Here is a 24,016-nt window from a genome sequence, read left to right as displayed (position 1 = left end):
AAAACAGTGTTTCGATAAAACACAGTTTTTAGTTGGACTTACTCTTTAAATTGATCTCTAATATTGCATTATACTTTGGGAAGATCATTTTCATCTTTGCAACTGTATCTCGATTTTCGAACACTAGCCATTAAAAATCATCTATTTACTATTCATATGATGAATACATAGCATATTACGGTGGACTTTGATGATCACAGGCCAAGGGCCCATTATTATTTAATTCTCCAATTATGTAGAATGGCTGGACAGCATCTGCTCTGGTTTTATATCTATAGCTGTGTAGAGTGGCTGAACGGAATATGTTCTGGTTTTATATCTATAGTTATGTGGAGTGGCTGGACAGCATCTGTTCTGGTTTCTTAGCTATAACTGTGTAGAGTGACTGGGCAGCATCTATCCTGGATTACATCTGTAGTTGTGAAAAGTGACTGGCTGGTATTTCTTCTGGTTTTATATCTATACTTGTGTGGAGTGGCCGGACAGCCTCTGTTCTGGTCTCTTAGCTCTAGCTGCGTAGTATGACTTAATGGTATCTGTTCCAGTTTTTAGCTATAGCTTTGTAGAGCGGCTGAATGGTGTCATATTACATATTTTTGGACTGTGCGTAAGAGTAAAGGATATGACATTATGTCTTATTCTTGCATTTCACAAATATCACTACCAATGGTGCAAGTATATGAAAGAGTCATCCCAGAGAAGATCTTTGTAAGCCTCATATACAAGGATGTCATCAGGCCAAGCTACTATCACAGGAAAAGAAGTGACAAAAATGACAATTTATTTTAAAAGATAACTTATTTGAGATCAAATTAAATCTTTATTTTCAAACACTTTAAAACTAAAAATAATTACAGAAAAAATATAAAAAATAAAGTTTCTGCCTTTCTTTGCATTATTTATAAGTAGAATTGCTTATGTGAAAAATTTTATTTATACATAATTATACTAGATGTAGTGCACAATGTACTGCATTTCTACTACTATTATCGTTAGTCTGACTAGTGTTACAATTGATGTTCATATTCTACATACATAATCTTACTTGTACATATAAAATGAAAAAACAAGTTATTTTTTAGATAAAATATACATGTTATTATTGTTTTGATCTGTAAGTAGTTTGAAAATAAAGCTTATTTAAAAGTTCAACACGGATTTCCTTTTGTAGAGAATAATTAGTGTTTAGTTTTCAGTGTTACTTTCAAAATCTAACTGTTACGGGGGCTGGAGTGTTTGGGCACTGTCTTACCTTCAGAGGTTAAACCATTATCCAGCAGTTTAATCCTGAACTTGGTCCCTCTGCACCCAACACCTCTGCATCCTCAGTGTCAGGAACGTTTGCTGGTTAGACAGTGATAGCCACCCATTGAGAGAAATTGTATGTACCCAATATATGTGTTACTTGACATCTCCTAAGCCTAATTTATTAACCCTAAAAAGTAAGTCTAGGAGCTTCGTAGAGTTACCTTAGAAGGACTAGGCATATTTTTGTTTCTAATGTAGGCTTTGCTATTAAGGGTTTATTAACTACGCAATTAAATAACTGATTTTATGATTTCATTTGAATTTGATTAAATCAGACATCACCACTGCAAAGAATCGGAGACTTTATTCAACTCAACTATATTCATCTAAATGTTTAAAGTTACATGTTAATTCATTACTTTAGTGAATAACCCCTCCAAATTAGCATTTGTATATCTCATTTACCAAACATTTAATGTTTTATCTCTTTGCAGTGCAGTTTTGATTCCATTTGTCTGCAAAAATGAAGCCAGAAGTATAAAACATGTAAAATAATTAGATAGAAAATAATTTTATGCCCTTGCAAAATGATGGAATTTTGAGCAATTGATAGACTTCGTTAGATTACTGCAAAAAACTTGATCCATTTCCCTTACAGAATGCAATACACACAGACAAAACCCCAAGTCACTTTTGCATAAATAAAACAGCTAATGGTCTGACAAGATACATTACTTATTTTCAACCATTATTGATGATCCTTCATTGGACATTTTTCTCAGTTTTACTACTTGTTAGGATGTGGAGATTAATATACCTCCTGATGCCCTCCCAATAAATTGAGATTGTTTATCAGCAGTTATTAACTTCTAGCAAAATGAAATGAAGTTGAGAATGCTGTTTATATATAGTCTATCTATCTATCTATCTATCTATCTGTCTGTCTATCTTTTTAATTTAACACATAAAGTATCCATAGCATCCATTACACAGACCTTGTTTATAAAACATACAAAAGTAAGCCGTGGACTCAAACTCCCACTACTCCGGCAGCAATGACTATAGTATTCAGCAGCCCCAATACATAGAACAAAAGCAAAAATGATAATTGGAGTAGTACAAAAACCTCCTGTTATTTAAATGTACATATGAATTTGGGATAGTGTGCAGGTAAAATAAATAAGTTATTTTTCATTCCAGTATCTTCTCTTAAAAAAAAACAAAAAAAAAACAAGGATTAATGTATTCAATGAGGGCATTGGTTTTTCAATTGCAGAGGCCTGACTTTAATTTTCTAGCTGAGGCCCCAAATAAAATGGGTATTACAGGCTGTGTTAAAGATATAGTTTATGTGCACAACTCTGCACATTCAAAGTCGGTTAAAAGGAGTCAAGGACTAACGCAGACATAATGCAGATCAGGATTAAGATTCTTATTTTGAGATTTGCAGAAAAGCCTCTATGCTATATTTGAGAACAAAAAGGAGAGCAATCTCTTACCTTTATCAGTGTGTAAGTTCAATGTGTTAAGTAGATTTTTCTAAAGGATGAAACAAATAATTGCTCTTCAAAGAGATTGTAATTCTTTCCTATAAAATAATACTGATTATTATCTCTGAACTACTAGCCTTGTAACACCAGTGTGAAATTTTACAAAATGCATAGTATGAAGGTTTTTTATTTGATCTTAGCCTTTTGTTATCTATTAACATTTTGTATGCCTGGCTTCAGTTGCACGTATGCGCATATTGTTTCCCTTTCGGTGGATTTCCTGGGAACGCATGTGCAGAGATTATTGGAGGTTCATATGTTTTGCTTGTGCGTTCGTGCGCATGTGCGTACAAACAACTAGTGGCGTTCATATGTATAATCACAGTTTTCTGTGATCTATTAATATTTAGTATATCTGCTTTCAGCCATACGCATGTTGATCTCCGTTCGCAGACTGCCTGGAGATGCATGCGCAAGCTAATTGTAGATATGTATGATTTGTTCTTGCTCTCGTGCACATGTGCGTATGAGCATCTAGTGCTGTGCATGCGTATTATTGTACGGAACGTCTTTTGCATTTTCTTTATGAATGGATTTTTTTCGATTGCGCTTGCACCGTTCCTATGCATTCCAGAGTACAAGAAATGCTCTTTTGTGTTCCACTTAACCAGACGTTAGTCTTGGGTGCTTCAGTTTTTTACTTGTTTCTTCTGTTTTACTGTTAATTTTAATTTTCTTTACTAGATCTTTATATTATTTTGTCTCTCCCTCCTCTGACACACAGAGGTAAGTCATGGATTGTTGCATGTATAGATATATTTTTTTGTAGTTTGTATGATTTGTGTTAATTACTTTTATTAATTATATTTACTTAAGTGAATTATTGGTTGCCCTTTTTATGCACTGATTAGCTTGACAAAGACCTCATAGTAGTTCGAAACTTTGATGTTCTTCTTTGTTTCATTAAAATTGACTGCGGCTTTAACACCTTGAGTGCCTGAAAAAAATTATTTCATTGCCTTCTCATTGTGGGATTGCTGGTCCTGCTCCGAAACACCGGGTGGCCTACCATCACTTTTGTTTATTTGATGTCCATACAAAACATATAAGATTATTACCAGGATTTTTTTCCATAAAAGAACCATTTCAGCTGTGGTATGTTTCTCAGAAATTAAGAAATTGATCAGTGTACTTTTTGTATAATAATCTGAGACACATACATACAATACGTACATTACATAGTATACAAAGTATTTCAGGTCCAGAATTTACTTATTGATACACTGTCCACAGTGTACCCCATATTAATTCATTGCTCATCAACATTTTTAAATGGACACTATAGGCACAAAGACCACTTCAGCTCTTTGAATTACCTGTCATGGAAATTATTGCAGTTATTGAGAAACTTCAATAATTACCTTGCAGGGATAACTCCACCTCTATTGAGCTGTCTACCAGACAGCCAATAGAGGTGCTTCCGGGTGGTTAGGCGACTTTTGCATGAGGACCTCCAGCATCAGCTAAAACCCCACAGGAAAGCATTTATTTAATGCTTTCCTATGAGGTTGTCCAAATGTCAGCGTGGCGCTCGCCGCACATGTGCATTAGGTCCCCAAAGTCAGTTGACATTGGGGAGGAGAAGCATAGGTGGAGCCTTATGTTCCTTGGTGCTGGCTTCAGGTAAGTGACAAAAGGGATTGTAACACTTTCTGGGCTGCAGGGGGAGGGGGGAAAGGGTAAGCAATGTTCAGCACTTCAGACGTTTCATACAACATCTCCCATGAAGCTTTGCCAGCATTATGGCAGTAAGAACATTATGGTAGATGTAGTCCAAAACATCTCGAGTGCTGATGGTTGCCTGTACTTGGACTTGGAATACAATTTCACTTTATGCAGTTTCATTTTAATGGCACTGGATTGGATCTTTGTTAATTACAATTGACATTTTGCTGGAGGAACATTTAGCTAAAGGAGTGGCATGGGTAGTCTTTGTAAATTCATGCTCATTAATTCTAGACACAGCTCTAAGTAACTAATTTAAATAGGTTTTCTAGAGGGCGTGCACCTTAGAATGTAAGGGAAACCGAAGACCTTTTTTTCCACGGCTGTGTTTTGTATGCCTTTGAATGTGTCCTACTGCTCACAGAGATAAAAGACTGGTTTCTTCGTGAAGTACTAATCTATAATTTACTTGTACTGTCTGCACACTTTTACATTGAAGTTCTATCTGCATAATTTGGAGCAATCCGTTGGGCATTTTTTGCTTTTCAAAATTATGAGCTTGTTATGTTATATTTAAGTATATGCATATATTACTACCTTTATACCTGTATTTTTTAAGGGACAGGTTTATTAAAAGGTCTTCAACCAAGAAATAATATGTGCTACTAATTTAAACAAAGCTCAAAAACTGTTAACAACCAGTTAAATCTTTACCAGTCATTCAGATTCAACTATTTTTTTAGTTTCCTTCTAAGCTAAAAGCAATACATTAAAGTCTACATAAAGACATGTAACAAGTGTTATGTACATATAGCCAGATAGAACAAAACGTAACCTAAGGTTGATTCCATTTTAAAAATTATCTGGTTTAGGAATCCAAAAGAAAATTTGATGATACCCCAAAACATTTCCATGGTACATGCCTGCATGTGGACGCAGAGATTTGTATAATGTGCAAGGGTATATATATACAGCACTGAGGCATATATCTGTGATGTTTGTGTAGGCATGTATATAAAAACAACCAAAGACAAATGATTCCAATGTTCAGCAAATCTGCAGTTTCTACATTGTCGATAAAGTTGCTGTTCTAATCCCATTCTAGTTCACCTAATAATGTTGATAGAAGCACTATGCATATCCATAATCCTCTACTCAACATTTTTTTATGGGATATGCAACTCTAGTAGCTTCATTCATGAAAGAGAGCTTATACAATTTAGTAAGGACATTGTGCATGTGGCACAGTACTGTAGGAGGAAGACAGCAGGCATGATTTGTGTGTGTGTTTGTTTTTTTTCTTCATGGGTTAATAGACCACTATTTCAATGATTCCAGACCTGGACAGTCCTGCTAAAATAGATCTAAGTGTACTGCAGTATCCAAAACAAATACAGACTAATGTTGCCACTGGTGTATTTAGCCTAAGGCAAATTAGGCATTTGCCTTGGGTAGCACTAACCAGGGGATGGCAAAAATGCTGCCCCTAAACACCCACTTGGGCTTCCCTGGGGTACAGTGGGGCTGCTGGGAGGCGTGCGTCTGTGTTCGAATCAGAGACAGCGAGGGAGCTCTGATTTCCCTGCTCTGCTCTCTCGCGTGCCGTTTGCTGATGCTGCGGGAGCCGGATTATGATGTCATCAGTAGATGGCCCGCGAGGCGCGAGGCAGCAGAGCAGGGAGAGCAGAGCTCCCTCGCTGCCTCTGATTCGAATACAGCCGCACGTCTCCCAGCTGTCCCACTGTACCCCCAACGAGAGATCCACGCCAGCTCTCCAAGTAGGGAGCCTTGGTGGAAAATGTTAATTTATAATAATTTGTGAGTGTATGTGTGTGTATGTGTGTATGAGTGTGTGTATGTGTGTATGAGTGTGCGTGTGTGTATGTGTGTATGTGTGTGTATGTGTGTATATGTGTGTGTGTGTATAATTGTATGTGTATGTGTGTGTATGAGTGTATATGTGTGTATGAATGTGTGTGTGTGTGTATAAGTGTGTGTGTGTTTATGTGAGTGTTTGTCAAATCAGTGAGAGTCTGTTTGTCATTGAGTGTGTGTGTGACTATCAGTATGTCTGTCAATGAGTGTCTGTCAGTGTTTGTGTGTCTGTTAATGAGTGAGTGTGTGTCAGTAAAGGTGTGTGTCAAATCAGTTTGTGTCTATCTGTGACGTCTGTGTGTGTGTGACTGTCAGTGTGTATCTGCCAGTGTGTGTCAGTCAGTGAATGTGTGTGTGTCAAATCAGTGAGTCTGTGTCTGTCAGGGACATTTGTGTGTTTTCAGTGAATGTGTGTGTGTCAAATCAGTGAGTCTGTGTCTGTCAGTAATATCTGTGTGTTTTTCATCAGTCGGTATCAGCCAATGTGTGTCTATCAGTGAATTTGTGTGTGTCTGTCAGAGTGTGTCCTTAAAGGGACACTATAAATTAAGAAAATCTCAGGCACTAAATGTGATTTCTTCCAGATAGTTTATTGCAACGTTTCAACTTGAAACCAGGTCTTTATCAAGCTTGATAAAGACTTGGTTTCAGGTCAAAACATTGCAATAAACTGCCTGGAAGAAATCACTTTTAGTGCCTGAGATTTTTTTTCATTTATACAGATTGTATGGGGTTTGCTGACCCATGCTGACCCTCCTTTACCTCTTATTACTAAAGGGACACTATAGGCATCCAGGCATCTGAGAAACTGCAACAATTAAACTTGAAGGGTTAAGGGGACTGGGACACTGTACCCAGACCACTTCAATGAGCTAAAGTGGTCTGGGTGCAGTGTCTCAGTCACCTTAAGCCTGCAAGTTTAATTATTGCAGTTTCTCAGAAACTGCAATAATTACCTTGAGGGGTTAAATCCACCTCTAATCTACCAGAGGGACTTCCGGGTGGTTAGGTGACCAAATGTCACCTAACTGGTGCTAGATGTCCTTATGCTGTGCATGAGGACATCCTGCGTCTGCTAAATCCCCATAGGAAAGAATTGATAAAATGCTTTCCTATAGGAAAGCCTAATACAAGTGCAGGGGAAGAGCCTGACTCAGCGCCGAGGAACACCAGCACTTGATTCAGGTAAGTGACTAAAGAGGTTTTAACCCCTTCAGTGCAGAGTGGGTGGTGGGGTGGGCACAAGGGAGGGGGGCACTATAGCATCCCTTTAAAAAGAGTAGGAAGAGGTGGAGTCTAAAGAGGAAGGAGTGGGTTCTTAATCAGGAACAGGTGCGGCCTTGACAGGAAGGTGTGGGTCAAATTTAGATTAGGGGGTGCCCAGGTTTAATCATGCCTAGGGCAGCACAACATCAAAATACACCAGTGAATGTTGCTTGCTATCAATAACATACAGCAGTTCTCGGTCAGAAGAAACAGTCAGAGGTGCAGAGGTAAAATGCAGGAGGTAATTAATATATAAAATATACGTACATAAAAATTATCAACGATTCTTATAAATCCTCAGAAATAAAAACAGAGAGAAAACATCATAGTGCAGTATTATTAAGTAAAAATAAAATAATGGAGTGAATTAGGGTAATTTACACTCACATTTGGTAGAGATATCCAGGAGCTCTACCGTAATTTGCTTGGACGGAACAATCCCCGTCTAAAGATCTATATCACAGCGGATAACTCCAAATTTCCAATGGTGGTAGTAATATAAAAGGAATATAAAAAGAGAACTCCAATAGTATAGTATGTACTGATAAAATGAATAAAAAAAATACAGTACAGTACACCCTCTCTACACTAAGCAATACTAGAGAAAAAGGGGGAATCAACCTTCCAGACCTCGAAACGTACCACAAGGCAATGCACCTTGCCCGAATATATGATTGGACGCTGACTAATCCGTATCTGCACTCGGTACAGATTGAAAACGCATCCTCCATGTTCCCTCTGCGAGTACGCCCATGACTATTCACAAACCCATTCCAACGCCAACTCACCATAGATACCCATCCTACAATTAGGCCCACTCTTCAGACCTGGCAAAAACTAACCAGGGCATCGAAAATTGCCCCCCACCCCTCCCCGCTCTATCCTCTCACACACAACCCAGATTTCCAAAGAGGACAATCCAGGAATACATACGACCCCTACCATACTGGTAAGGTCCTGCAACTTAAAGACATGGTCGAGAACAATAAAATAAAAAGCTTAATCCAACTGACGCCTAATGCGGCTCCGACAGGTAACCAACGTTTACACTACGACCAACTGATCCACTTTATTAAAAGTGCCAACCTCTTACAAACGGAGTTACGGACCTTGACCAACTTCGAACAACTTTGTTCTGACCACACACTCACAAAAAAGGTTCTATCCACCGGGGGCGGGGCCGGACCGCCGAGCCGAGCGGTCGCAGGGAAGAACAGCTCCTGCATAACATGGCCTGTACACGTTATAAATCGTGAATTTCACAGACCCAGGCGACCAACAACCACGACCGGCAACATAGGCGGGCTACCAGAGCCGGGGAGAGGCTTGCTCCCGGAGTTCTAGTCCCCCGGGGGAGGTTTCCCGGCTAACGGGATCCAGCCTGGCGGTGAGTGGAGTGGACGGCCGCCACTCCACTATCCTGCCCAACGGAGCCCGTCATGCACACGGCATAACGGCGGGTCCGGTCCTGAACCCCCCCCTCCGGACCAGGGGGGTGATCCCGGTCCATGCCTCAAAACTACATTACATTACCGGACCACCACGCAGGCCCGGGGCCAAGATGGCGGAGGCCACGTGTGTGATGGCCGACCTGCAGAACCCGAGCCGGAGAGCGGATACAACCTGGCATGGCAGCAACTCACACCATAAAGCTCTGTATACTGCCTTGACCGATCAACTAGCCGCACACACCTTGGACCTTAACCACAACCAGCATTCAGAGGAACCTTGGCGGAGCAATATGGCAAGGCACCACGTGGAACCGAAGCGAGGTCATACCTGGCCTCCAAACAAGCCACTCACCTGACACAGGAACCGGTGCACGATACAGCCTGCATTAACCCCTCCACGTCACAGCCGCAAAGCAAGGAGCCACAAAGCTGCACACTCAACTGAACGAAGAGGGAGCTGACTCCCGGTCCAGAGGTGCTCCTGGGACAACACCGCAGGCAAGAAACAAGCCATTGCACAGGGCATGGATTAGAGAGACTACCTATGTGCCCCATGAGCGAGCATGCCTCAATGGGGACAACCAGCAGCCACCTGTCTATCCTGACAACCCCCATCCTGATGGTCAATACGAGACTTATACTTACTTGTCTGTTTTATCAAACGATCTTACTCACAAGTACCATAATTTAAATTTAAACGTATCTGTCCTCAAGCATAAATGATACCAAGCCTATTCATTACCAAGCCTGTTTAGTAATATACTCACATAATGTAAACCGCCTGTCAACTTTAGTAACCAGCGCTAGTATGTCTAATGCAGTGCTCTTAATCTGTGTCTCTCCTCTGACTGTTCTTGCCTGTCAGGCACATCTTGCTTCCTAACTAACAAGAGAATTTACACGGTAATAAACATGGCATTAGCGTTAACGTTTGCCACCCTCAGATCTGCAATGCCATAGACATGACGTAACATTTAATATAATCTCAAACAATACAGTTTGCTAAGCGAGTTAAAATGATTAGAAATGTACGAACTCTCATCCTCTCACTGCATAGGCAAAAAGCGAGATTTCACACTAATAACTTAATTGTTAGAATGCTCTTGTATGTACGATTTCTGCACGAGCCATGTTTTTCCTCTTTTGTCCCTCTCCTACCTATTTCTGCATGGCATGTGCATTATGCTAACATCTTGAAACTAAACGTCAACCTAAACTATCGTAATACTATAATAACTAATAACTATAAAATGTGCCTGTATAACGTATGCATGACTTGTACTACTTATGTTTACCTATTTTACTGGATGTCGCTGTTGTGGCGCATACCGGCTACCTGTTTATTCTGTGCACACCCAAAATAAAGAATAAAAAAAAAAAAAAAAAAGGTTCTATCCACCATGTATATACTGATAAGGGAATCAAGGGATCTAACGTTGCCAAACTGCACAAGGAAATGGGTAGAGGAACTTCAAATAGATATCTCACAGAAAGAATGGGGCACTATCTTCCTCGATGCACACAAATCTACCACATCTATTGTAGCTCAAGAAAGTCATTATAAACGCATCACCCGCTGGCATTACACCCCAGCGAAAATTCAACAAATACATAATTTAACCCCACAGACCTGTTGGAGATGCCGACACGAGATAGCTCATCATGCCCACATATGGTGGCAATGTCCGTTGATAGTAACCTATTGGAAGAGAATCCATGCCATGACACAAATGTTGCTTCATGATACCATTCCGTTCGAACCGCAACACTATCTGTTCTCTTTAGCCCCTCCAGGTATAAGGAGAGAAAAAGCCACCCTGTTCAGTTATTTGGTTATGGCAGCCCGAATAGGGTTAGTTCTCCATTTAGTGAAAGGTGGGGAAACAAATGGCCCAAGCAAAAGACCCTGTTCCAATTCCATGTTAATAAGATCACTCACTCACTAACTCTTGATCTGTCAATGCTGTTTGTAGATTATTGCATTCCAGTGTAGCAGATGGCAAATGTGTTATACCTGTATGAAACCCTTCAGACAACCCTTCGGTGAGGAATTTAACCAAGTGCTGTGAGGGGTGGTGTCATAGTAGAACAGCAAATAACGTGACGTTGATGCAAGTGGGGTATGGTTTGGGAAACTTTATTAGGGCATAGTTTTTGCGTGAGCCCGGAAACAGTGAGCACAATTGTGTAGCAGCCTACAAGAACTAAAACCACAAGGGCCCGCATTAAAATTATTACATATTTGGGATTTGCCCAGGAAGATGATGTCCCTACCCAGCTTATCCTTTAAAACTCTGGTAGGCTGTGCCGAGTTAGGACCTGAATGGCCCTTTTCAACTTCACTGAATTAGGGCATAGGTTGGTACTGTGTGCTGTGGATGCACAAACTGCACAAGCGGAGTCCTGAGGCCTGCAAAATGCCTGCAGAATAACAGTATCCAACTTACTCCAATTTATGCTGTAGTTAAACTGAGTCAGAGCTGCAGCCACTTTTACAGAAAAGGAACGGTGGTAATCATAAAAGGCTGTTCCACAGTATTTGTACCCCAGATCCACCAGCTTGTGCATGTACACGCAGGGCCGCCATCAGGGGGTGACAACCATAACGGTTGTCACAGCCCTGGCGGCCCTGGGGGGCCCGGCCATCTGGGCCCCACGTGGAGCGGCAAAACTGCCGCAGGTGCATCAACACCAGGGCCCATCAGGTGGCCCAAGCATTTAGGGCCACCCAATTCGCCCCATATCTTCAGAGGCCCGGTCAGCGCTGCGGCCGGGTAATTGCACGACCGGGCTACACCGCAAGGGCTGCTGGGAGGAAGTGACGGCCGGTCACTTCCTCCCAGCTTACTGCGCGTGGGAGGAGACCGGAGGGAGAGGAAAAAGGACAGGAGAGAGGAGAGGCATCCGCTCACTCCCATCATCCCCAGCCACCCTCCTGCAACTTAAAGGTAAGAGGAGGGTGGCTGATAAATGAGGTTTGTGTGTGTATGTGTCTGCATATATGTATGTATGTCTGTGTGTATGTCAGTATGTCTGTGTGTGTGTGTATGTCTGTATGTATGTGTATGTCTGTATGTATGTCCGTGTGTATGTCCGTGTGTATGCAGTGGTGTATCCTGGTTTTGTGCTGCCCTAGGCAGGACAAAACTCAGGCGCCCCCCTCCCACCCACGCCACCCTCACCCAACTCTCCCCCCCCCACCCGCGCCACCCCCACCGAACCCTTCCCCCGTCCCGCCTTCTAAATACACACACACACACACACATTCACTGACAAATACGCATACACTAGGTAACAGAAACACACTCACTAGCAGACACACACACAGTCTAACAGACACACACACAGTCTAACAGACACACACTTACAGACACACACACTGACATACACACACACACACACAGACCCACACACATACAGACATACACACACACACACATACAGACATACACACACACACACACATACAGACATACACACACACACTAACAGACACACACACAGACACACTAACAGACATACACACACACTAACAGACATACACACACACAAACTAACAGACACACACACAGACCCACTAACAGACATACACACACTTACAGACATACACTTACAGACACACACACACACACACTAACAGACATACACACACACACTAACAGACATACACAGACATACAAACACACTCAATCACTCACATATTTAATACATTTTTTTTTTTTAATTTAACCCCCCCAGCCTCCTTACCTTTGGGAAAGCTGGGGGGGGGGGGGGGGATATCTGTCTCCCTGGTGGTCCAGTGGCTGCTGGGAAGTGCGGGTAGGTGGGCGGCCGGCGAGGGAGCACTTCCTCTGAGCGGTCTGCTCAGCTCCCTCGCGCGCCGCAGAGTGATGCTGGGAGGCGGAGCCGGAATATGACGTCATATTCCGGCTCCCAGCCTCACTCTGCGGCGCGCGAGGGAGCTGAGCAGACCGCTCAGAGGAAGTGCTCCCTCGCCGGCCGCCCACCTACCCGCACTTCCCAGCAGCCCGCCGGCCGCCCAGCATGCCTTGTTAGCCGCAAGGCTAACAAGGCATTTGCCCTGGGCATTTGGGGGCGGCTTTTTTTGCCGCCCCCTGAAAAATGCCGCCCAAGGCAAATGCCTTGTTTGCCTCGCGGCAAATACACCCCTGTGTGTATGTCCGTGTGTATGTATGTCTGTGTGTATGTCTATGTGTATGTGTGTATGTATGTATATATCTGTCAGTATGCATGTATGTCTGTGAGTGTGTATGTCAGTATGTCTGTCAGTATGTCTGTATGTATCTGTGTATGTATATATCTATCTGTGTGTGTGTGTGTGTGTATGTCTGTATGTATATATGTATATCAGTATGTATGTGTATGTATGCCATTATGTATGTATGTCTGTTTGTATATCTGTATGTCAGTTTGTATGTATGTCTGTTTGTCAGTATGTATGTATGTGTGTCTGTCAGTATGTGAGTATGTATGTACGTCAGTGTGTGTGTGTGTGTATCTGTATCTGTGTATGTGTCTGTTAGTATGTGTGTATCTTTCTGTGTCCTTTTGTGTCTGTGTGTGTGTATTCCTGTGGGCGGGATTTGGAGGCGGGGCTTGGAGGCGGGCACACGGGGGCCCAGACCTTGAGCTGTGTTACGGGCCCCACAATTTCTGATGGCAGCCCTGTGTACACGTCCAACTCTTCTCTTTTCTCAGGATACACAGAGCAATAGACATCCCTATAAATACCAAAACCCAACAAAATTAAGGTATAAACAGTTTTTTTATTTATCAAAAAATAATAATCTCTACCTTTGTTGGTGGGCCCAACAAATGGAACCCCTCTCCACAGGTAGAAATACACCTAGATGGACACTCCAGAGGTGTCCTGGGGCTTAACCCCTATTCAGGAAATAGAAAGAAAAAATACTTAGACCGTCTGGATAGAGTACCCAGGTGTCAAAAGTAAGTACTGGAATTAGGAAAATGGGATCTCCCAAATTATTTGATAATATAAACAAAAAAAGTCATATAGCAAGCATAACCAAATTTGGTTGTCAAACACCCGAATTGGGTAAAAAATCTAGCCTTAATGGCACACCTCTAAGTATCCTAGTAAGTGGGGTACTATAGATTAGTCTCTAAATAGCTACAGATAATAGACTTTAATCATGGTAGGTCAATTCTGATAGCTACAGACGATATATAGACTTAGCTTTGGTTTGATAAGTATAGTGTTAACTAGGATCAGAATTGACCTACCATGATTAAAGTTTTTTTATTTAGCCTAGGATCTCTTGCCCTCAGAACCACTGCAATTTCCCCATATACAAAGGTCCTGTTCTCAAGGACATACTGAGAGGCAATGAGGAGCGAGACTAGGTTAACATCCTTCTCTTCCAGAATGTCCATTGTGAGATTAGCCGGGACCATATGTGATGGGTTGATACTCTCAGGGACCTTAAATGTGACAAGAGAGTTACCGGGCGTGACAGTTGATCCCGCTGAATCAGGAACAGCAGGCTCTGTAGGCACATTGGAAGAACAGACTGCTTCTAATTTCTCCAGTCTATCACTTATAGTTCCAACAGAAGACATCAACGAGGTCATCATAGCATGAAGAGCCGGCATCTGAGTCCCACTAGGCCCTCCCCTGCATCTGAGTTGTCGGTGTTAGTATTGAGCAGTATGAATAACTCCGCTTTCCTGACAGTAGCTGGGAAAGGAATAGATCCTCTGCTGTAAGGCGTGGAATAGTCCATGAACTAAGTGAAGATGGACTAGTCACATCAGCTCCATGGGCAGGGGTGCAGGACATAGTGGGGTGCTAGGAAGGGACAGCTCTTCTGGTACTTCAGGAACTTGAGACATACTGAAAATATACATGCACTGTAATTACCATGAGTGAGACAATGTGGCCTGGTACTAGCTAGCTAGATGCCAAGCGGCAAAAAAATATCCTACCACATGTTGACAGGTGAGTCCCTACTAGTTGCCAAGCGGCATGAGGATCTTGAAAAAGACCTGAAGAGGTCGAAACGTCGATCAGATGTATGTTACCTGTTATTAAATAATATTGAGTTTTTTCTACAAAGACCTGAGAGTGCATCTCTTTTCTCCTTGCTTTACATACCCAGCGTGGGATTGCACCAAGGCAGTTTTTTTCTTATTCATTGAAAGGGTGAGTGCCACTACACTTGTGTATATATATATATATATATATATATATACACACACACACACGTGTGTAATTTTACTCTGTGTATTTTTATATTAATATATGTATATGTTAATTAAATAAACACTTAGCATGACGTTATATATAAGAATATATATAATATATACATATATATTTAAAAAAGATGAATTACCTTTCATTTATTTATTTTACTTTTTTGTTATTTTTTTCACCAGCAGGGGGACTGCCTGTCAGTTCAGGCAGTCCCCCTGCTGGCAGCACTGTGGACACATATTGCGGCCATGTGACCGCTCTTTTAGAGCAGTCACATGGCCCCTGGGGGTCCTAAATTGAAGAGGGGGGACTGTCTGGGATGAGCAGAAGATCGATCGCTGGCGGGGGAATGGCGGCTATTGGTAAGTACATGGGGAGGGAGGGAGAGGGAGGGAGTGTAGGGGTTAATTTAAAAAATATATATATATTATTTTTTTACATTTTTCTTTTTTATTTCAACTGAGTTCCTCGACCACTCAAGGCACTCCTTACAGGCAGAGCATCAGAAGCCTGCCTGATGGCTTCCGATGCTCTGCCTCACTGCCATGCCACACGTGGAGCAACCCGGAAGTGATTGCTCCAGGGGGAGCGATCACCCGATGTTCTCCGGCAGCTACCGGCAGTGAGGGGGGTATTGCAGTAATGCCTCGACATCGAGGCATTGCTGCAATACCATTAGAGCTGCTGGAAGTGATCATGATCACTTCCAGCTCTCTAATTCACCGTGTACGTATCAGGTACGTCCGCGGTCCCTAAGGACCGTTTTTTGTTGGACGTACCTGATACGTCTATAGTCACTAAGGGGTTAAGAATGTAAATTATTATATTAAATTATAATGTTTCCAGTATATTGAAAATAAGAACATTTCACTTCTTTTTTTCCAGCATCATCAGAAAATATAAAGAAAGAAAATGTTATATATTTTCTGTTCTGTCAAAGTTTAAAATTCCAGCTATATATCTGAGTCACTAAGAATGTGATAAAGTTTTAGATTTTTTTTTTCTCACAAAATCTGTAGAAAAGCATGTGAGCTGAGCTAAACTTTTGAGGCTGTTACTCATTTGTGGAGACCATCTGGTATCTCTAAGCATATTATAACATTTTGATTGCATACTTGATTGATTGATTTTAATTACTATGATTATATTTTTCAGGCTATGTTTGTTTAGAGATTCGCTGATAGGCTGCATTTTGATAACCAAGCGATACAGATATTAGAAAACGCATTCCTATACTGATATTGAAAACCACAGGCATTCTGCTAAACTGTGGGCAATATCTGCTAAAATAAAGTCAGAGAAAAAGAGCGTACAGCCACTGGGAAATTTAATTATAGCAAAATATTTTTACAAAATATCTAAGCAAATATATTCACTTGAGAACAGTCTGGCAAGTTACTCTAAATTAAATTGTACTTCTTGTATGTATTCATCACAACATAGAAGATTGTGGATCACCTTTCTAGCTAGTGACATAGTTGTTGACAAGGAAACAAGCTTACTTATGTACGCCTAAACCAATCTGCAGCTTGAATCTCACAGGGAAAAAAGTCTGTTAACTACATAAATCAAACTAAAACTCAGTCAAAGATCCTAAAACTATATAGGGTGTAATTACTGAAGTGAGAATTTAACGTGAATTCAAAGAGGATTTAAAATTTAAGGTCAAAGTATCTGTATGGAAAACTTATCTAAGCCAGCAAAAAAATCAGTTCAACTACCATGGCCTTAAAGGAACACTATTGGGTCAGGAATACAAATATGTATTCCTGACCATGCAATGTTAAAAACACAATTTAGGTGGCAAGCCCCCATTTGCCATATAGGATAAAGAAGTACCTTTATTCCAGTGCGGCAAGGGTCTGCCTCCTTGGCTGAGATCATCAGAATTGACAATCTCAGCCAATCCAATGGTTTTCTATAGGAAAACATTGGGAGGCGAATGCGCATGCGTGGCAAAACGCTGCTCTGTGAAATCAATGCATCTCTATGAGGTACGTTCAGCGCCTCCACACAGAGCATGGAGATGCTGAATGTCAGTACTGCACCTTTAATGGTTGTCTGAGTTGCCACTAGAGGTGTTACTAGGCAGCAATATCAATACAGTTTTTCTCTGAAAAGACAGTGTTTCTATGAAAATGCCTACAGGTACAGGCTATAGACACCAGAACAACTATATTAAGCTGTAGTTGTTTTGGTCATATATATATTGTATAGGTTCCTACAGTGCCCCCCTCCCATGGTGCTTTAATCACTTACCTTAATCCAGCGGTGCTAGGTCGGGCTCTGCCCACTCTCCTCCTTTACCGACATCAGCCAGTGTTGCAAGTGCCAGCACTCGCATTATTATTCCCTAAAGGAAAGCATTGCTTCATGAACAGCGTGAGGACATCCAGCATCATTTAGGTGACTTCTGGTTGCCTAACCACCCGGAAGTCCCTCTAGTGGCTGTCTGGTGAACCTGTGAGGTAATTATTGCAGCTTCCCTTAATTACCACTGTAGGGTTAAGGAACATGGGACATTGCACCCAGACCACTTCAATGAGCTGAAATGGTCTGGGTGCCTATAATGTCTTTTTAAATTTGAAAGTCACTTTAAATTCACTCTACATACTTTCTTTAAAGCTGTAGATAGTTTATTAACTTGTCTATCTGTGTTTAAACTTGGAGATCTTGATTGGCAAGTGACTTTTGTTACAAATGATTACTTTGTAAATTTCTTTTTCTTAATATGGCTAAGGGAAAACTATTAGGGAGATTATTCACACAAGTGCTAAGCAGCCCTCCTGCACACCTCTCATTTCCATATTGTAATTAGAATGTTGTGTGTGCATGACTGCTTAGAGTTCCTTGCAGAAACGCTCTACTGAACAGTTAAGTGGTCAATGGAGAATTACGTAGACCCACGTGGGAATTTGAGCTCCTTCTCATCTTTCCCAACAGCAGATGTATTAATGTAAGAGGTGTACTCTAGATGGTAGATGCAATCTTTAACATGCTTTTACATGTTTCCAGTGTGTCAGGTAGTCAGGAGCTAGCAATGGACAGTGCACAGTATTCATTATTTATTTTCTGAAAAGGTAATATATATATACCATACACATCTATACTATACATATATGTTGAAATACACCAATATATATGGTGAGTGGCACCATCTGTATATTATTTTCATGGTGTACCTTCCAATATGCAATGCAGAGCCAATATTCTCAGGGGAGTGTTGAGACATATATGTTTTGGTTTCCTTGAGGAAAATGTGGAAAGGAGTTATGCTCTAGAATGGTAGTTGCTATATATTCACAGTTTACACCATTTTAATTTCAGGATTGTAACTCCCACTAATATAAGGCAGGGCCATGTTTAGTCCAGTATAACCCTGAAATTAAATGAACTTTAGCAATTACAATAATTCAATAAGTAATTCACCAAAAAAATAATTCAGTGAATTTAAACTTGAGACCAAAGTCATTAAATTGAAAGCATAGCTAACTTGGAGAATTTTTCCAGTTTGCTATTTTGGCCTTCAATTTTGAAATTCAGTTTGTTTACACTCAGAATTATCTGCAAATCTCACTTAAAGGTACACTCCAGACTCTAAAGCACTTTAGCTTGTAGAACAGATTTCAATAGAAAATGTCACTTTTCTAAATTAACCTGGTTACACCCCCTGGCTTTCAATCAGATGAATGGTCCTTTCCTGTTACTTCCTGATTTGTTTAGCTAAGTGGAGCTAAATCAAGAGGCAGCAATAACACAGAGCACCTGCCTTGTAAAGATTTCTCATTGAGCTGCATTGCAGAGTCTGTGATTGGACAGTCGCAGAAAGTCTGGGCGGAGTTTGAAGGGGAGGGTTATCAAGGGTAGCAGATGAGATCTGCAGTTTTTGCAAGCTGTGTTTAGCTATACCACCAATAAAAACATGCATAATGAAATACATGAGGATATATCTACTAAACATTGATTTTTACTTACTTTGTATTTGGGCAGAGGATTTTCCCTTTAAGTGAATAATCATATTTTCATAAAAGAGTTCAAGTGAATAAAAAAAATAAAGACTTTATGGTCTGCATTATGGTCTTGTCAATTATGGTCAATTTTGGTCAGCATGGCTACAACAAATAAATCAAAAACATGCCACTCCTTTAAGTCATGCAAGAGCACTGAAAAGTATCTCTTAATATTGCTTGTGCAAAGGATTTGTGGGTTTGAGATGCGGTAATTGTGCAGCAAAATTATCTTCACTTTTCCTCTTCACTACATTATTCCAAAACATTGCTTTGATATGGCTGATGATATTTTTTTTTTTTTGTACATAGTAACATGAGTTTCCATTTTCAATTATTTCAAGAAAGAGAGTGAAACACTGTGATTTATTAAATATTTAATTTATTCAATAAACCTAGTTTCCAGCAAGTGTACTTAACAGGTACTGTAATGAGATATTGGTACCCAAAGGGATCACAGTAGCTCAATAATTACATTTGTTATTTTTTTTATTTATTTTTTCAATCCCAATTGGTTTAGTGGAAAGGAATATGGAGAAATCTAGATGTTATTTCAAGCATAAGAGTGATAATAAAATGCCATACAATAGGTAATGTGTATTTATAGATTATGTCATTTCATAATGCTATGCTGAGCAGTACAGTAATCAATATTTCCAATAAACTTTGTTCAGATAAATCAGATAAATGTAAATGGCATATTAAATTAAAGTGTGTATTTTGTAAAAATGCATTGTGTGCTAAATGACATTAGGCAAGGGTGGTAGAAAGGTAGACCCTTATTCTTTTCAGGGCTAGATCTTCCATGATCATTCGCCAGTTTTGCTGCACGTTACAGTTATAGTTCTGAGATGTCAGCTGAATCCACAGATATATTGTGGATTCCCTGCAGTATTACTTCCCTAATGCTTTGTAAAACATCACTGGTGTTGTAATTCTTTAAAATCAGGATATCTAACGTCTACTATCCCTGGAATGGGGATCACTCTGTGTAACCTCCATAAGCAACAAACGGTTTCTAATTTGTACAAGAGTCTGGAGAGGATAAATATACTAAATATCATATACTTCAATTCCTGGGGCTGTGAAATGACAGGGGTAATTGTAATAATGATGGGTATGTGGTGGTCTACTCTGTTAATACAAATACTGTGGCTACTAGAGTGACAATGTGTCACCAAGCAAGAAAGCAAAAATTATAAAGGGACTACTCTAAAAGTATGAAATGCAAACGGCTGACTTATAGGGAAATCGATAATAAAAAATGAAAAAAATGGTGAGATAATAAATGATAAATGTCATTGAGAGAGAAATGTATTAAAATTAGGGGTCTGAGTGATGGGTTAGTGAACTGGGGATTGGGAAGGGTTATAGGAGAAGACTTTGTAAGGCTTATTCATTTTAAACATGGCTCTGATTAGGACACATTGGTAAAGTTAACAGTTTGGTCAGTTGGGTTGAGAGTTGGGGCTCATGCCTTCTCAGGTTCCTATTAGTCCACACAAACTGTAGGACATCGCACTCTCACCTCCAGGTGCTCCAAACTCAGGGCTTGCAAACCCCGATATAGTAGACAAAAATAAATCAGGTCCAGGAAAAAGCAGCAACTTTTCGGCCTACACAGAGGCTTTTGTCAAGCATATTAGACATTTATTTTTTTAAATGAAGACATTTTTCAGCCATTTACTGAACTACATCCCACAACACTGATTCCACTCAGAAAGTTAGTAGCTATCTATAAAACTAAAATAGTGTGATTGTTCGTGAACAATAACACAAATCAATGGATTGATCAATGGAACGAATGAATTAATACCTTCATGTTTTACAAGTTTAGCTCATTTTGATATTCTCCAAGCAGAAGCATCTATCTCTATTTATTGCTATTTTGATTCACAGTTGTATTGCAGATGACAAATGCGCATCAACACACTGAGCAATCATTATAACACAGCAGCACTGTCTATCTGGAAGTGCTTATTTGTATGGGACTTGATGCCTTGAAAATGCCATTTCCAAATTATCAATCAAAGTGAATCTCTGAAACACATGTTTTTATGTAGAATTAGTTGGAGTGTGCGGGACACAAATTTCAAGGCACAACATCTGTTTAGTTCATTATATGTGGAGTGCAGAAAAAAATCTTCTATATACTTATGAATAAGATTAAGGTGCTGTGACTGCATCAAATGTAAACTTAACATTTTCAGAGGATCTGAAAAATATAATCTAAGGAACAAGGTTCTTGCAAACATATTTGATAATCTGATGTTGAGCAGTCAACAGTGATGGCTATTTTATTTGAAATACTGACATCTCACAACTTGTATATGTTTTGCTAGATATGTAAGTACACTGATGTGATAATGCTGTTGATAAGGACAGTTACTGTGCTCGATATTGAAGGCAGAATATAAATAAGGCACCAGAGAATTTTATACTGCAGTTCTGTAGGTAATTCTTTATCTCATTGCCTAAAGGGGGAATGAAATAGCTCAATATTACAATTTAACGAGATCTGCAGCAGAATTTGATGTTGGCACTCTCTGTTATTGACTGACACACAGTATTACTTTCTGACACAAACAAAAATTTACTCATTCAAACACACACACACACACACACACACACACACACACACACACACACACAGACACACACACATTAAATTCGAAATGTTTTAGCTATGGTGAGTACCTGTGAGATATCATTTAACTAATTCACTATTTTGTGAGTGTGTGTTTCCTCAAAATCTGGCATATGAGGACCTTTTATATAATGTGCTATGATTCTTCTCTTATCGTATAAAATATAAAATTATTTCCCTTTGATTTGTTTTGCTATTGAGCAACCATCTCCAAGAATCTCTTCAACTTTGGTCAGTATACAGCTAAACTATCTCAAATAGAAAACACATTCAAAGGGGACATCTTGACAAAGCTGGAACTTTAAAGCTCAACATTAATTACTCTTCATATAATGAACAGGTTTATCCAAATAACAAAGCATTTACACTAAAAGTAAGGAAAAACAAAAGTCATGAAAATACAGATAAAACATTTCAGGACTAATCTAACTGCAGGCCCATAATCAAAATTCTAGGGAAAAATGAGACTCAGAAGAAAAATCATCATCAAAATGAATTTCCTGACCATAAGGAATATATTGTAAGTCTTGAATAACTCTCTATTGTATAAAATGCAGACATCATCAATTTACGAGGCTAAACGCGCACAAATGATTTGCACCATTAAATATTACCCTTACAATTCACAAAAATATATATTATGTCTGTAAACTACGGTTTCTTGAAAAATAAAGACATAAAAAACATGTAGAAATCAAGATCAAGATCAACATCCATGTCATGAAGCTATATGTAAACAAGAACATTTTAGAAGAATATGTTGTATAAACCAAATACAAGGAAATTCTTAGGATAAGTACAACATTGGTGTAAACCCAGAGATTATTTATTTTTCAGCAAAACATTAAGCTTGTTTCCAATCAGGAGGAATAGTTCTAGATTATAAATGTCAGCCATACATACATGTTTTGCATCAATGATAATCGGGTAATGAATGTGTATAGTCAAACATAAATCAAAGATCCAAAACATAATAACAAATGTGAATAACTGAGGCCTGGGTAACCAAATCTGGCAATATAATATACTGCTATTCTCATTTTCTTATTTTATAATGGCTCACCCTCCACACTAACTATAAACTACATATTTGAAGTACTACACTACTAAAAAATTACAGATCACACTACTACCCTTGAAATAAAAAATATCTTCACGCATGAGAGTATTATGGACAAGGTAATAACCAGATAGTACAGAACCATGTATAGCTTCAAACCTCAAGTCTGTATTGAAATGGCACCAAGAAAACATAGCTATCCTTCATAAAGGGTGGGCCAACATTTAGAGTAAGATTTGACAGGTAAATAAATTGTTTGTTAGTTGTTTAATTGTTTTGTTGCAGGTACACATTATGAATTAATCTTGGGAGATTCATAATGGGTAATTTCCCAAAAGAACAATGAAGGAAAATAGTGGAATTTTATTGGTGTGAGTTATTGGGATATGACTGAATTTTTTTTATGTCATTTACTAGAAAATTATCCTGAAACATGGTTTCAACCGGATGGAGCTGCCTATACCGCTGGAGTCACAATAGACAACTTTTCGGTGAGTGGATAATTTCAAGAATTTCCCAGATAAATTGGCCACTTTGTTCTCTTTCAGCACCCAATTACTTCCTGTGGGGATATCTGAAGGAATGTGTATACGTGTTCAAACTGCGTACACTTGAGCAGCTCAAGAAGAATATCCATGCACAAATTTGGGTGCTAGAGCCTCCAACAATAACTAATGTTATGAACAATGCAATTGAAAGAGACAGACTTTTGCAATTTTTTTACCTAGTCATACATATCTAAATATGTTAAGCATTCGTTGTATGTAATATCATTTAAATTGGTTAATTGATAAAACAAATATTGACTCCTCAAGCCCTATTCTGAATTTTGGTCCAACCTGTATATGGAAGAGGTACACTAAAATCCATAATATTGGAAAGAGATCAAGGACACAATAATACAATTACCTATCAATACTTCTCAAATGTCACCAGTAGCAGCTCTTCTTCATCATACCTGTGAAAATACCACAGCATATAGAACATTAGTAATTAAAATGACTCATGGTAA

The 24,016-nt window shown here is 39.6% G+C and overlaps 1 protein-coding gene across 7 annotated transcripts in view; it reads right to left on the bottom strand.

Annotated features, from left to right (window-relative positions):
• LINGO2 (leucine rich repeat and Ig domain containing 2) overlaps positions 1–24,016 on the bottom strand; it is a 585,167-nt gene that overhangs the window by 141,709 nt on the left and 419,442 nt on the right. For 4 of the 7 annotated variants that reach the window (XM_063455170.1, XM_063455169.1, XM_063455172.1 and 1 more), the window contains one exon: positions 23,914–23,962. The exons of the other annotated variants lie outside the window; for them this stretch is intronic. The gene's annotated coding sequence lies outside the window, so the exon portion shown is untranslated. The remainder of the gene's footprint in view (positions 1–23,913; positions 23,963–24,016) is intronic. 7 annotated transcript variants of the gene reach the window in all.

The sequence above is a fragment of the Pelobates fuscus genome, chromosome 5 (genome assembly GCF_036172605.1).
Source record: "Pelobates fuscus isolate aPelFus1 chromosome 5, aPelFus1.pri, whole genome shotgun sequence".
In the NCBI taxonomy this organism is placed as follows: domain Eukaryota; kingdom Metazoa; phylum Chordata; class Amphibia; order Anura; family Pelobatidae; genus Pelobates; species Pelobates fuscus.
Note: the sequence above shows the minus strand (reverse complement) of the source record. Positions and strands in the feature narration are given on the sequence as shown.